The 14,306-nt window shown below is 39.2% G+C and overlaps 1 protein-coding gene across 1 annotated transcript in view; it reads right to left on the bottom strand.

Annotated features, from left to right (window-relative positions):
* Window positions 1-14,306, bottom strand: part of LOC121296797 (prefoldin subunit 1-like) — a 70,428-nt gene that overhangs the window by 271 nt on the left and 55,851 nt on the right. The gene's annotated exons all lie outside the window — the stretch shown is intronic.

The raw sequence follows: 14,306 nt of genomic DNA, 5'->3' as shown, positions 1-14,306 counted from the left end.
TTCGTTCTGATGAGAATTCCCGGGTGAATGTTTACTGCTGTACATTCTAGGGATTCTGTTTAATTTTCTATGTGTAAAAACTTTAGGATTAAACATTTACACTAACATTAGGTATATTTTTATAACCTATTAAAACATTTATGACACTACAACAATACGGATCAGAATACATGTGTACAATAGTTACATGTGCATGGAAAAGAGAATCACTGTTAAATAACTACACTGCACACATGCTACTGTATAAATACAACAGCTGACCTCTAGATTAGACATGCGTATCTGTGCCAACAGATTCAAGTTTAAAAGCACTTGAAAATATTTAAACTCTGAACTATTAACATAGTATATATTTGCCAAAGCTCTGTTGTCTATCTATTTGATTTACAATCTCGAAAGTAGTTTCAGCTGCAGACACACAAGCTTGTTCCCTCTTGACGCTGTCTTTTTGTGGCACTATCACTCATAATCACGCAGCTAACCCATATCATTTAAACTCTCACTCCTAAATGTTTAACAGTAAAACTATAAGAAAGCAAAGTTTTGGGTAAATGTCTTTGCCAGTGTTAGGATGCATTGTTTTAGAGAGTAGCGGAAACAGTGGTCTCTCAATGAACTATGTTCACAGTACGTTGAATAACTTCTAATATGTCTCCAAATATGTATTCAACAAAATGTTCACAGATTTGTAAGTGTTGACTATTGCAATTCCTGGTTTGCTGGTCTCCCAGATGACTCATTAACTAGGGTGCAGCCAATACAAAGTACTGCAGCAAGAACACTTACCAAGTGTATTTGCCATATTCCCCCAGTTTTAAAACACTACGATGGCTTCCCGTGAACAAAACCGGGAACAGTCAGCACATTTTTTTATATCTCAGTTTAAAACATGGTTTGAGCTCTTCTGACTTGCAGTTTGTTTCTGTCCAGCACCCTGGGACAGCATGGTAAAATCCAGTAAGTGGTTCCTAAGTCACAGCCTTAATAGCTCACACTCTTCAACTCTCTTTAGAAAGTCCTACACGGTTTCTAACAATGATGTACAGTATGTGTGTATCTATGCACTATTTCCGCTCTATGGGGGATATACAGCAAGATTATAAAGTCAGTTGGTTTCTCTGTAATGTTGCTATGGATAAACCCATATGAACATGTTATTTTTCAAGAGGTGTGTCATGTCCTTGTGAAAATGCTGCACTCTGCTGTTTTAAATGATAATGAAAATAATCTTTATTTATTTATATAAAAATATTTATATAGTGCCTTTTATAGTGGACCACCATCACAAAGCGCTTTACAATATACGAGACTAGGGTGTGTAAATTATGCATCATCTGCAGAATCACTTACAACAACATCTCACCCAAAAGCTGGAGCACAAGGAGGTTAAGTGACTTGCTCAGGGTCACACACTGAGTCAGTGACTGAGCTGGGATTTGAACCACACAACCTCCTATATATCTCAATTATGGAGCCCTTGATAAACGGTGCCATTATTGGCAGGTAACAGAGCAGGCAATGCAGGAACACATCAGATAGGTCTCGGATACAGCGCACACAGTCCTCTATGACCCTGGTGAGATGAGTCTTGTCAATCATTTGGTGCCTCTAACTGACAAGTTCCACGATATCTGCAGTGAATATGGCGGGAAAACCTGGCTTTAAAATAACTGCAAGGATAATAACTTCCACGACTAGCCTACAACCCAACAGGTCAAACATTAAACACCAGGAAACCTTAGAAGCCTACATTTCAAAAGGGTATGAGGCATTGGTGAGGTCATGCACTTTGTAACTCCTGATATCATTACAATCTGACAGTGTTATTGGGGTCAATTCAGTAAAGGAAAATGACTGGGCACTAAAGACACTAATCCTGGTCTGAGTAAAAGTAATACAAAACATCAAAAACAAGAAGGTAAAACTATGTCAGCATGGTAATCTCGATCAATGCAATCCACTTGGATTCCCTGGCACTGTATAAAGCTGTAATAAAACCAACCTCTGCCTTACCCTTGATCTACTCAAACTTGAAGAGAGAGAGTGAAACAATAGGGAGGAGAACCCTTCTGACTGGGTTTGTCCGTGCTTTCAGCAAAGCCTGCGAGTGATTCAAGTCTAAGGTGTAACACAAGCAACCCTCTGGCACACCACTGAGGTATTTGGGATTCCCTGTAGGTGTTACAGTGACCTGCCATCCTGCTGTAAAACTCAAAGCACACAGTGACGGACTGCTGTGTCCTCATCAAAAGCTAAAGGTGAGTTTACTGCTTGATACATGATGCTGGAGAACACAGTAATTATCGGATATGAGTAAGAGCACGTTTCTTGTGTTTGAGCAGGTGCTGCTGTATGCATTCATTTTTACTGCAGCGTTTTAAGCTCTCTGGTTCTGTGAGCTGGTATTAAGTATTAAGAACATAAGAACATAAGAACATAAGAAAGTTTACAAACGAGAGGAGGCCATTCGGCCCATCTTGCTCGTTTGGTTGTTAGTAGCTTATTGATCCCAAAATCTCATCAAGCAGCTTCTTGAAGGATCCCAGGGTGTCAGCTTCAACAACATTACTGGGGAGTTGATTCCAGACCCTCACAATTCTCTGTGTAAAAAAGTGTCTCCTATTTTCTGTTCTGAATGCCCCTTTTTCTAAACTCCATTTGTGACCCCTGGTCCTTGTTTCTTTTTTCAGGCTGAAAAAGTCCCTTGGGTCGACACTGTCAATACCTTTTAGAATTTTGAATGCTTGAATTAGGTCGCCACGTAGTCTTCTTTGTTCAAGACTGAACAGATTCAATTCTTTTAGCCTGTCTGCATATGACATGCCTTTTAAGCCCAGAATAATTCTGGTCGCTCTTCTTTGCACTCTTTCTAGAGCAGCAATATCTTTTTTATAGCGAGGTGACCAGAACTGCACACAATATTCAAGATGAGGTCTTACTAGTGCATTGTACAGTTTTAACATTACTTCCCTTGATTTAAATTCAACACTTTTCACAATGTATCCGAGCATCTTGTTAGCCTTTTTCATAGCTTCCCCACATTGCCTAGATGAAGACATTTCTGAGTCAGCAAAAACTCCTAGGTCTTTTTCATAGATTCCTTCTCCAATTTCAATATCTCCCATATGATATTTATAATGTACATTTTTATTTCCTGCGTGCAGTACCTTACACTTTTCTCTATTAAATGTCATTTGCCATGTGTCTGCCCAGTTCTGAATCTTGTCTAGATCATTTTGAATGACCTTTGCTGCTGCAACAGTGTTTGCCACTCCTCCTACTTTTGTGTCGTCTGCAAATTTAACAAGTTTGCTTACTATACCAGAATCTAAATCATTAATGTAGATTAGGAATAGCAGAGGACCTAATACTGATCCCTGTGGTACACCGCTGGTTACCACACTCCATTCTGAGGTTTTTCCTCTAATCAGTACTTTCTGTTTTCTACATGTTAACCACTCCCTAATCCATGTACATGCGTTTCCTTGAATCCCAACTGCGTTCAGTTTGAGAATTAATCTTTTGTGCGGGACTTTGTCAAAAGCTTTCTGGAAATCTAAATAAACCATGTCATATGCTTTGCAATTATCCATTATCGATGTTGCATCCTCAAAAAAATCAAGCAAGTTAGTTAGGCACGATCTCCCTTTCCTAAAACCATGCTGACTGTCTCCTAGTACCCTGTTACCATAAAGGTAATTTTCCATTTTGGATCTTATTATAGTTTCCATAAGTTTGCATATAATAGAAGTCAGGCTTACTGGTCTGTAGTTACCTGGTTCAGTTTTGTTTCCCTTTTTGTGGATCGGTATTACGTTTGCAATTTTCCAGTCTGTCGGTACCACCCCTGTGTCAAGAGACTGCTGCATGATCTTGGTTAGCGGTTTGTAAATTACTTCTTTCATTTCTTTGAGTACTACTGGGAGGATCTCATCCAGCCCAGGGGATTTGTTTATTTTAAGAGCTCCTTGTCCCTTTAACACTTCTGCCTCAGTTATGCTAAAGTTATTTAAAACTGGATAGGAACTGGATGACATGTGGGGCATGTTGTCAGTATCTTCCTTTGTAAATACAGTATCTTTGTATTGTAATTCTCTCATCTAGGTAATGCTCTAGTGGTATTGGCATTGACTAATAAGCAGTAAACTATGCATTTTATCTCATGAAAATAAAATCAAGAATGAACATGTTTATTATTGTTCTCCATGCATTTCCATACACCCATTCCTGTTTTCCAGGGCTGCTATCAGGGATAACACTATGTAACAAAATTTTTGTTCCTGGGTAGTAAGTGTTATTTCCTAATTGCTTATGCCTCAAAAGTATAGAAAATGGCTATTATTCCCCACAAACTTTGCTTTTGTGACCAGGACAGTGATATTTCAAAATATCACTATTTCCAATGGGAAAACGGGCAAATGTGTGTCTTTTTGTTCACATAAAGTCAGAAACAACATATGAATCCAAATTAACATGTATTTATACTAAAGTAATACAAAAATGACTACAAAAGATTTAGAAGTGAGTAGGTTTTCGAGATTTACGATTATACTATAAATACTTTACTGGAGAAGTCGCCACCCCCGAGTTAATACTTGATGGGAGCACCTTTGGCAGCAATTACAGATCTGTTGGGATAGGTCTCTACCAACTTTGCGCACCTAGATTTGATCATTCTTCTTTACAAAACTGCAAGCTCTGTCAAGTTTCTTGGGGAGTGTTGATGGACAGCAATCTTCAAGTCATGCCACACATTTTCAATTGGATTTAGGTCGGGGCTCTGACTGGGCCACTCAAGGACATTTACTTTTTTGTTCCTTAGCCACTCCAGTGTAGCTTTGGGTAACTGTCATGCTGAAAGGTGAACTTCTGTCCCAGTTTCAGCTTTCTTGCAGAGGGCAGCAGGTTTTCCTCAAGGACTTTTCTATACTTTGCTCCATTCATTTTCCCTTCTATCCTGACAAGTGCCCCAGTCCCTGCCGATGAGAAACATCCCCATAACATGATGCTGCCACCACCATGCTTCACAGTATGGACAGTGTTCTTTGGGTGATGCGCTTGTTGGGTCTGCGCCAAACATAGCGCTTTGCATTTAGGCCAAAAGGTTCATTTTAGTTTTGTTAGACCACAAAACTTTTTTGCCATATGGATGTAGAATAAAGAGTGTTTTTCTGCATACTTCAAAACAGAATTCAAGGTGGACTTTCTTGAGTAATGGCTTCCTTCTTACCACCGAGATTTGTGGAGTGCTTGGGATATTGCTGTCACATGCACACTTTGACCAGTCTTGGCCATAAAAGCCTGTAGCTCTTGCAAAGTTGCCATTGGCCTCTTTGGTAGCCTCTCTGATCAGTCTCCTTCTTGCTCAGTCATCCAGTTTGGAGGGACGGCCTGATCAAAACAGAGTCCAGGTGGTGCCATACACCTTCCACTTCTTAATAATTGTCTTGACTGTGCTCCAAGGGATATTCAAGGCATTTGATTTTTTGTTTACCCATCCCCTTAGCTGTGCCTTTCAACTTTGTCCCAGAGTTCTTTTGAAAGCGCCTTGGTCCTTATGGTTTAGTCTTTGCTTTGAAATGCACTACCCAGCAGAGGGAACCTACAGGAACTGCTGAATTTATCCTGAAATCTTGTGAATCACTACAATTTAACACAGGTGGAGGCCTCTTAACTTAGTGTGTGATTTTTAAGGTGATTGGATTGCTATTTAGGATTGCTATTATAAGGGGGGTGAACACTTATCCAACCAAGCTATTCAGTTTTTCTTTTTAATTAATTTTCTACAAATTTCTAGAATATTTTTTTTCACTTGGAAGTTGTGGGGTAGAATGTGTAGATAAATGAAAAAAACACTATTTTAATGCATTTAAATTCTAGACTATAAGGCAACAAAAGGTGACAATTTTGAAAGGGGGTGCAGACTTTCTATAGGCACTGCATAAGGGTGCATGTGTTGTATTCTAATTATTAAGAAGGTTAACAGCTTAAACATTTAAGCGTAAAATTGAAAATGTTTGTCAAAAACATGCTTGTTATGCAGTGGGGTGTGTACAGTGCAAGAACATTTACGACTACAGGTGCACAACATTCACGTTGAGATACCTACATCTGTAACAGTACCCTAATGGAGAGTTTTTCTGATTGGTTACAAAGTTTGAATAGGAAATTAAAACAGAAAACATCATCCCTAGTAATTGCATGGGGAGCCTCTTTCCTATATGCACATCACTCTATTGCAGGGCTTCTTACTTGTTAGACACATTCCTGGTGGTAAAGTTCAATCTGTTAAGGACCCAAGTATCCAGCGATTCACCCTGTACTAAGGGAACTGGAATTCCAGGTGAGTGGCTCAGTCCTCAACAATAATTCAGCTCCTGTATCAGTCAGAGCCTGCCATGGGCATCGGGACAGATGAGGGATACAATCTCTGGAAATGTGTAGTTAATTGCTGTTGAACAGTCACAGGAATCTTGCTACATGTTTGGTTTCTCAGTAATGAAACTACTTCATTACGGTAGTTATCTCAAGGTTATGTTTTTTCAAAAGTTATTTAGTGTTTACAGAATTACTAACAACCTCTCAATAGACTATAGCAACAAACATGATATAACAGTACCCCATGTGACTGGAAACAGGCATAGTGGAGCTACTGTAGTGGAGTGGTCTACACATATGACACACTCCTGCATACACCTTCAGAACCTGCTGTGGGGGCTACTGAAGAACACACACCTTTATTTTTCTATATGGTGGATTATGGTCATGCTGATTTTTTCTCTTCCTCCTGATACTGCTAGCATTAATTGGCAGGGGACGTGTGTCGTATCAGCCCTGACAGGTTACAAACCATCTACAGACAAGTTGTAACAGAGCTCAGGTAACGCAACAAGGTCCTGGGGAATCCAGGAGAAGGGCACTGCAGGATGACTTGCCACAGCTGAATGCAGCACTTAACTGTTAAACCACAGCTTACAGTGCAACTGTAATGGCACCTTTAAGGGATTGCTCACTGTTTACTAGTTTCAAATGTGTTTACCCTGAGAAAACAAACCGTACCAAGGAAGGCTGTCCAGTATATTGCTCAGTCTCTATATATGTGAACTTTAAAAAAAAAAAAGCAGGAAATAATAACTTTGCAACAATTAAGCATCAGCCGTAGAATATTTGTTATGTGACTGCTCAATAAAAAGCACCAGAATGTTCTGCAATTGTGTATCTTAATGGGACCTGTTTATTTATAATGTCCTAAGACTGCATACAGCCTCGTGAAAAACAGTGCTATCCAATCAGACGCCAGCTTCATACCCTGTGGAATTTCCTTTGGAAACATGTCACATCACAGATATGGTATGGAAACAACAACTTTATTTCTCTATTGATGATAAATAGTTTAAATAAGTGTGGCAACAAAAAGTGAAACCTTTATTCAAAATAAATACTTTTATTGCAAAAAAAGAAAAAAATGAGAGAGAGAGAGAGAGAGAGAGAGAGACCTTTAAGTCATGTTGGCAACTTCCTACATTGTCAGAGGTCTTTGTTGGCGTTTGTAATGCCGCTGCTGGACTGGCAAAGTCTAGTATAAAGTAGGGATTCACTGAATCCAGGATTCGTTTTTGGATTCGGGCCGAATACCTACTTTTTGAGCAGGGTTCGGATTCGGTTTGGAATATTTAGGATTTGGTGAACCAAATCCGAATCCTATATCCGCCGAGATGCACATTCATTTTAATACATCCCTCCAATGTGTGCAGTTCTTACTTAAATAAAAGACACAAACCCAGTATCAAACGTAACTTTTGTATTTAGTAACAAGAACATGTTTGATGAACTCTGCCGCAGCTCACAACTTAAACTACTAGTTGCGCACGAACTCAACACGTCACGCAGCTGCTGAATGCAAACATACCCCAGTATGCAACCTCACATTCACACTTTTCATGGAGTCAAAGTTATGCAGTAAACCTGTAATATATAGTAACGACAAACTGTTGTAGACTTTTGTGCTTTGTTTATCAATGTGTTATTTAAAATAAATAAATAAATAAATGAATCGGTGCACAGAAATATCTATTTTTTGTAACTTTACAACTGTCAGATATGCATGATGTTATTGAACAATATGTGTTAGTAAATTACATTTTACGTTTTTACCATTTTTGTAACATGCCAATACATATCATACATATATATATATATATATATATATATATATATATATATAATTTTTTTTTATATATATATATAATTTTTAAAAAGCCTGTATGCATGTTTTGTGGTTGGTTTTGCATTTAAATGGTTTAAAACAAACAAACAAATTTAAAAGGTATTCAGAGGACCCCAGAAGGACGACATTGATTAAGAACTAAAAAATAAATAATAAAAAAAATACTCACTCCAAGATAAACATTGCTGGTTTGACCCACAGTCTGCACTACATTATATCAGCGATGTGTATGCAACAGAAGCCGCTGGTATAAAACAGATTAATTAAACTTAGGCAAGGTAGTTGTTATCTTAGTATGTTTTTATTCTCTAGTAATTACATTACATTCATTGAAAAAGGCAAGAGAGAACCAGATCATTATTATATTTTTTATTGTTTTGGGTTAATATAATATAGCAGGCTAATGTTCAGATTGAAGCTGGTCTGATTTTCCTTCAACAGTTTCCTTTACAGTTTTTGTAGATTTAGTATTAGGCCAAATCTTTTGAGATGGATTCGGTATTCGTCCGAATCCCAAAAACCTGGATTTGGTGCATCCCTAGTCTAAAGCATAATTCCCTACAGTAGCCCCTGTTCTTCCAGGACCTGTCCCGGCACTTTGCACTGGGATGTGAGGAGAGCTCTGCAGGAATGAATACAAGCATGCTTGTGCAGAGACTGACACATTGCCTGATTGGAGAATACAGTTCGGACACTTGGATGGCTTGATAAAAAAAACAAGCATGCAAGTAACATACAGCCCCCTGCAACTTTCTTCACACAAGATAAAGTGTATAAGCATACAGAATATGAAAACAGGACAGTACTAGGTTTCATCATAACTGGACAGGTGACCACCACAGTCACTATTATCCAATGGAAACTGAAAAAAAAAAATTAAACAACACTCCTAAAAATTACCTCGACAAGTAAAGCAATCTGGTTTAAAGAATAAATACATTTATTTAATCAAACTCATCTCTTGTTTTCACCTGGGATGCACCAAGAGTGGTCACTGTGCAGTATATGTGAAGCCAGGTACAGCTGTGGCAGGGTAATCCAGAAGAGCTCCATTTGTCACCAGTATAGGAACACCATTGCCAACAGGTGTCAGCTACACACTGGCTTCTGAGGGAGAGCACACCTCAGTCCTGAGCCGAAACCCCTTTGTCTGCTTGCCTGCCATTCAATCCTGGGTCTCTCTCAAGCTTGGACTGGCAACTGTGCTGAACAGTGTGGAGGGTTTTTAATGTGAACTAATGTTAACACTGCCTTGCTTCACCGTTTACTCCCTGACTTAAAACTAAAATATGTTACACAACTGTAAATGGAATGTACAATATGGAAAATACTACACAGTACATATGTCTTCAGGCCCGTGTAAAATGTAAAGAATCTATGCAAGAATCATTAACATCTCAGGAATGCTCAAGAGCTCCTGTTAAATTCTGAAGACCAAACACACTGACACTGACATTATTCTGGAAAAATGCCTTGAACAGATAGGAATTCTGAAATACTGAAAGAAACTTCCATTCAATGATACTTTGACTCAAAATCTTTTGCAATGTTTTCAAAACATTTAAAAGACACTGAAATGATGAATCTGAACGTTTATCATTGAATTTAGGTTTATTTTATTATTTCTAAATTCAGCACTACTGCATTTTTAATTGGGCCTATCTTGCTTGTTTGGTTGTTAGTAGTTTATAGAACAACATTATTACTGGGGAGTTGGTTCCAGACCCTAAGATTCTCTGTGTAAAAAAGTGCCTCCTATTTTCTGTTTTGAATGCCGCTTTGTCTAATCTCCATTTGGGACACCTGGTGCTTGTTTCTTTTTTCAGGTCGAAAAAGTCCCTTGGGTCGAAATTGTCAAAACCTTTTAGAATTCTGAATATTTGAATCAGGTCACCGCGTAGTCTTCTTTGTTCAAGACTGAATAGATTCAATTATTTTAGCCTGTCTGCATATGACATGTCTTTTAAACCCGGAATAATTCTGTTTGCTCTTCTCCGCATTCTTTCTAGAGTAGCAATATCCTTCTTGTAGCGAAGTGACCAGAACTGAACACAATATTCAAGATGAGGTCTTACTAATGCTTTGTACAGTTTTAACATTACTTCCCTTGATTTAAATTCAACACTTCTCACAATATATCCAAGCATCTTGTTGGCCTTTTTTACAGCTTCCCCACACTGTCTAGATGAAGACATTTCTGAGTCAACAAAAACTCCTAGGTCCTTTTCATAGATTTCTTCTTCAATTTCAGCATCTCCCATATGATATTTATAATGCACATTTTTATTTCCTGCATGCAGTACCTTACACTTTTCTCTATTGAATGTCATTTGCCATTCCATTCTGAGGTTTCTCCTCTAATCAGTAATTTCTGTTTTCTATATGTTAACCACTCCCTAATCCAACTACATGTGTTTCCTTGAATCCCTACTGCATTCAGTTTGAGAATTAATCTTTTATGAGGGACTTTGTCAAAAGCTTTCTGAAAATCTAAATAAGCCATATCATATGCTTTGCAATTATCCATTATCGATGTTGCATCCTCAAAAAAAAAAATCAAGCAGGTTAGTTAGACACGATCTCCCTTTCTTAAAACCATGTTGACTGTCTCCCAGGATACTGTTACCATATAGGTAATTCTCTATTCTGGATCTTATTATAGTTTCCTTCCCCCTTTTTGTGGATCGGTATTACGTTTGCAATTTTCCAGTCTGTCGGTACAACCCCTGTATCAAGAGACTTTTGCATGATCTTGGTTAGCGGTTTGTAAATAACTTCTTTCATTTCTTTGAGTACTATTGGGAAAATACTCATCTGGCCCAGGGGATTTGTTTATTTTAAGAGCTCCTAGTACCTTTAACACTTCTGCCTTGGTTATGCTAAAGTAATTTAAAACTGGATAGGAACAGGTTGACATGTGGGGCATGTTGTCCGCATCCTCCTTTGTAAAAACTTGTGAAAAGTAATCATTAAATATATTTGCTATTTTTTTTTTTTCATCTATGATTTTGCCATTTGCTACAGGAGATCTGGAAAACACTGCAGTCCACCTGATAGGAATGGTCAAAACAGTGTTGCGTTGCTACAGAGTGCTCAGTGAGACAGTGCCTCCGGGAAGCGTGGTGAGTGAAGCCGAGGTCAGCCTGCTCCACTTCACAACCGTTTCCTTTCCAGATCTGGCAGAGCCTTCTTCCCACTGGAATCTCCAGACGAGTTCACCAACCACACCCTTCCTTCCCCTTCTCCTACCACCCACCAACCTCACACCCCTGCAATGACAGACCCTGTGACAGCGCATTAATCACTGTGAAATTTGTATCAGCTTTTCAAGAGAGAAAAGCAAGTCTTTGTAGACAACAAGTAGTAACAGATAATGAGGTCTTCTGACAAGCCATAAAGAAAGCCTCAATTACAACCACCAACACCTTGACAGTGCAAGCTGCAAATGCCTTCTCACCAGTCTTTTCTTTTAAAGAACTGCAGACAATTCTCTTTTTATAGGAAGAATGGACAGAGCACAAGGAGTTGAAGTGACTTGCTCAGGGTCGCACACAGTAAATCAGTAGCTGAGCGAGGATTGAAGCTGGAACCTCCTAATAGCAAGCCCCTTTCTTTAATCACTGGACCACCAAGCCTCCTTTAGAGCAGTAGTAACAATGTATAGAAAAGCTATTGTTCTGAATTCCAATACACCCTTGACATGAAATGATAATTTGCTGTGAGTGTTTAACCATTACACCTCACATTTTTAAAGCCCGATCACAGCAGCATCCAAAACCGCAGCTTTTATAACTCCCTTTGCAAGAACAAAAATAACTGCAAACAAATGGTGGAGTCAACATTGCTATAAATCCACAAGGTAAAATACAAATTGTTGGTTTTCCCATGTAATTTATCTGAAAGCATGTGAAACCTAGCCTGTTGACGGAAATGTATATCAGTAATGGCTGTATAATCTCACTCTATAATGCAAAATACTATAAGATAAATGTGGAATACAGCTTCATTATTCTGGAAAGTGGTTTGGTTAAGTGAGTCAGGGTTTTATTTTTACTGTTGTTTTACAAACCCCCAATCCTCAATGGTTTCACTAGTGAAATGGTTCTTTTAGTCAGTGCATCCGGAAAAGGCACTCTGCATGGAGTGCAGGATGCGCCTATATAGCCTGGACGTCGCTGGTCCGAGTCCAGGCTATTCTATTGCCGACCGTGGACGGGAGCTCCCAGGGGCGGCGCACAATTGGCTGAGCACTGCCCTGGGGGGGGGGGGGGGCTTAGGTCGTCGAAAGTGGGTACGGTCAGCCAGTCCCCCAGGCCGGTCAGGGGGCCAGCCAGTCCCCCAGCGCCAGCGACCCCTGTGGTCTGGCCAGGCGTCTGCGGGCTTGCCTGTAAGCTGGCCAGAACTGCGTTGTCCTTCGACGCTGTAGCTCTGAGGTGGCTGCATGGTGAGCCTGCAGTGTGTAAAGAAGCGGGTGGCTGACGGCACACGCTTCGGAGGACAGCGTGTGTTCATCTTCGCCCCTCCCAAGTCAGCGCAGGGGTGGTAGCGGTGAGCTGAGGCTAAAAATAATTGGACATTTTAAATAGAGAGAAAAAATAAAAATAAAAAGGATTGTCAGTGCCAGATTGTCAACTTCTCTCCACTCAACTGTACTACTGCCTGCCAAGAATTTCACTTTCAGGTTTAAATAAATCAATGTATTAATGTATTTATTGAAGACATAAATTAAATCAAGACCACATCATTGGCAAGCCCACTTCTGTTTTGGGTTCAAGTACCTTCCACACAGAATAAGATAGTGAAATATTCAAGCTTTATTATTAGGTCCCCACCCATTTCACTGCCTTAAAAAACGTGACATGGACCGTGAAATTCATTCTGCACCGTGAAATCTGGTCTGTTTTGTGTACTTCTACCCTGCACTAAAATCCAATTAAGTTAAACATACTGTTACAGGTTCCTGATGCGATTATTAGCCAGATAGTAGTAGTACGAGCAGAAGAAAAGTACATTAAAAGCAAAAAAATAACATTTTAGTAGGGCCCTATTTATTATACTTAACACTCTTGCTGAACTTCAGAGTCATACTCCCCCTTAAAAGCTACAGTCAGGTGCCTGGGAGCGAATACCCGGTAGTTAGGAAGCACTACAGGCCCGACCGGGCCGGTTACAACTAGTATTATTTATATATACAGGCTTTCATGATTATCTATGCTTTTAACTGTATAAACTTGTCTATAAACACTTAATATTTCATTATATGATAACTGTATGTAAGCTGATAATCACAAGTGAATTGCATTCAAAAATGTCATTTTTAAATGAAAATGTAAATCTTGTCAATTTCAATGAAATGGTCACCCAAAGCAAGGGGATTTCAGTCTGAAGCCCAAGTCAGTTAAAAGTCTGAAATGTGTATAACACGGTGTTAGAACACTGGCCTAAGTATAAAAGTGTCTTTGTTAGTTAACTAGCATGTTACCTAATTAACCTTTTGTCACCAATTACTGTTAACAGGTAAGGGTCCATGATTACTATAAATATAGGTAGCACAGGCACAAGTTTGTCAATCCTGAATGTAAGGGAGCAGAACATGCCAAAATACGCTCAGTTAAGCAAAGAAAAAAGTCTGTAATTATCTTAAGACATGAAGGTCAATCTTTAAGAGAAATCACAAGAACTTTGCAAGTGTCTGTAACTGCTGTGGCCAAGACCATCAAACGATCTGAAGAAACTGGCACTCAGGAGGACCGAACAAGGTCAGGCAGGCCAAGGGTGAGCTCAGATTCAGAGAACAATTTAATTCGAGTCACAGGTCTGCGAAACTGACAATTAACTGCCCCTGAAATACAAGCTCAGCTACATGCTACTAGAAGTACAGATGTTTCAACATCAACTGTTCAGAGGAGACTGCGTGAAGCTGGCCTAACTGGAAGAATTGCTGCAAAGAAACCATTGTTAAGAGTGCAGAATAAGAGGAAGAGACTTGCCTGGGCAAAAAACACAGAAACTGGACGTTTGAGAAGTGGAAGTCAGTCTTATGGACCAATGATTCCAAATTTGAAAAATTTGGGTCCAA

Source organism: Polyodon spathula, chromosome 22 (assembly GCF_017654505.1).
Source record: "Polyodon spathula isolate WHYD16114869_AA chromosome 22, ASM1765450v1, whole genome shotgun sequence".
In the NCBI taxonomy this organism is placed as follows: domain Eukaryota; kingdom Metazoa; phylum Chordata; class Actinopteri; order Acipenseriformes; family Polyodontidae; genus Polyodon; species Polyodon spathula.
Note: the sequence above shows the minus strand (reverse complement) of the source record. Positions and strands in the feature narration are given on the sequence as shown.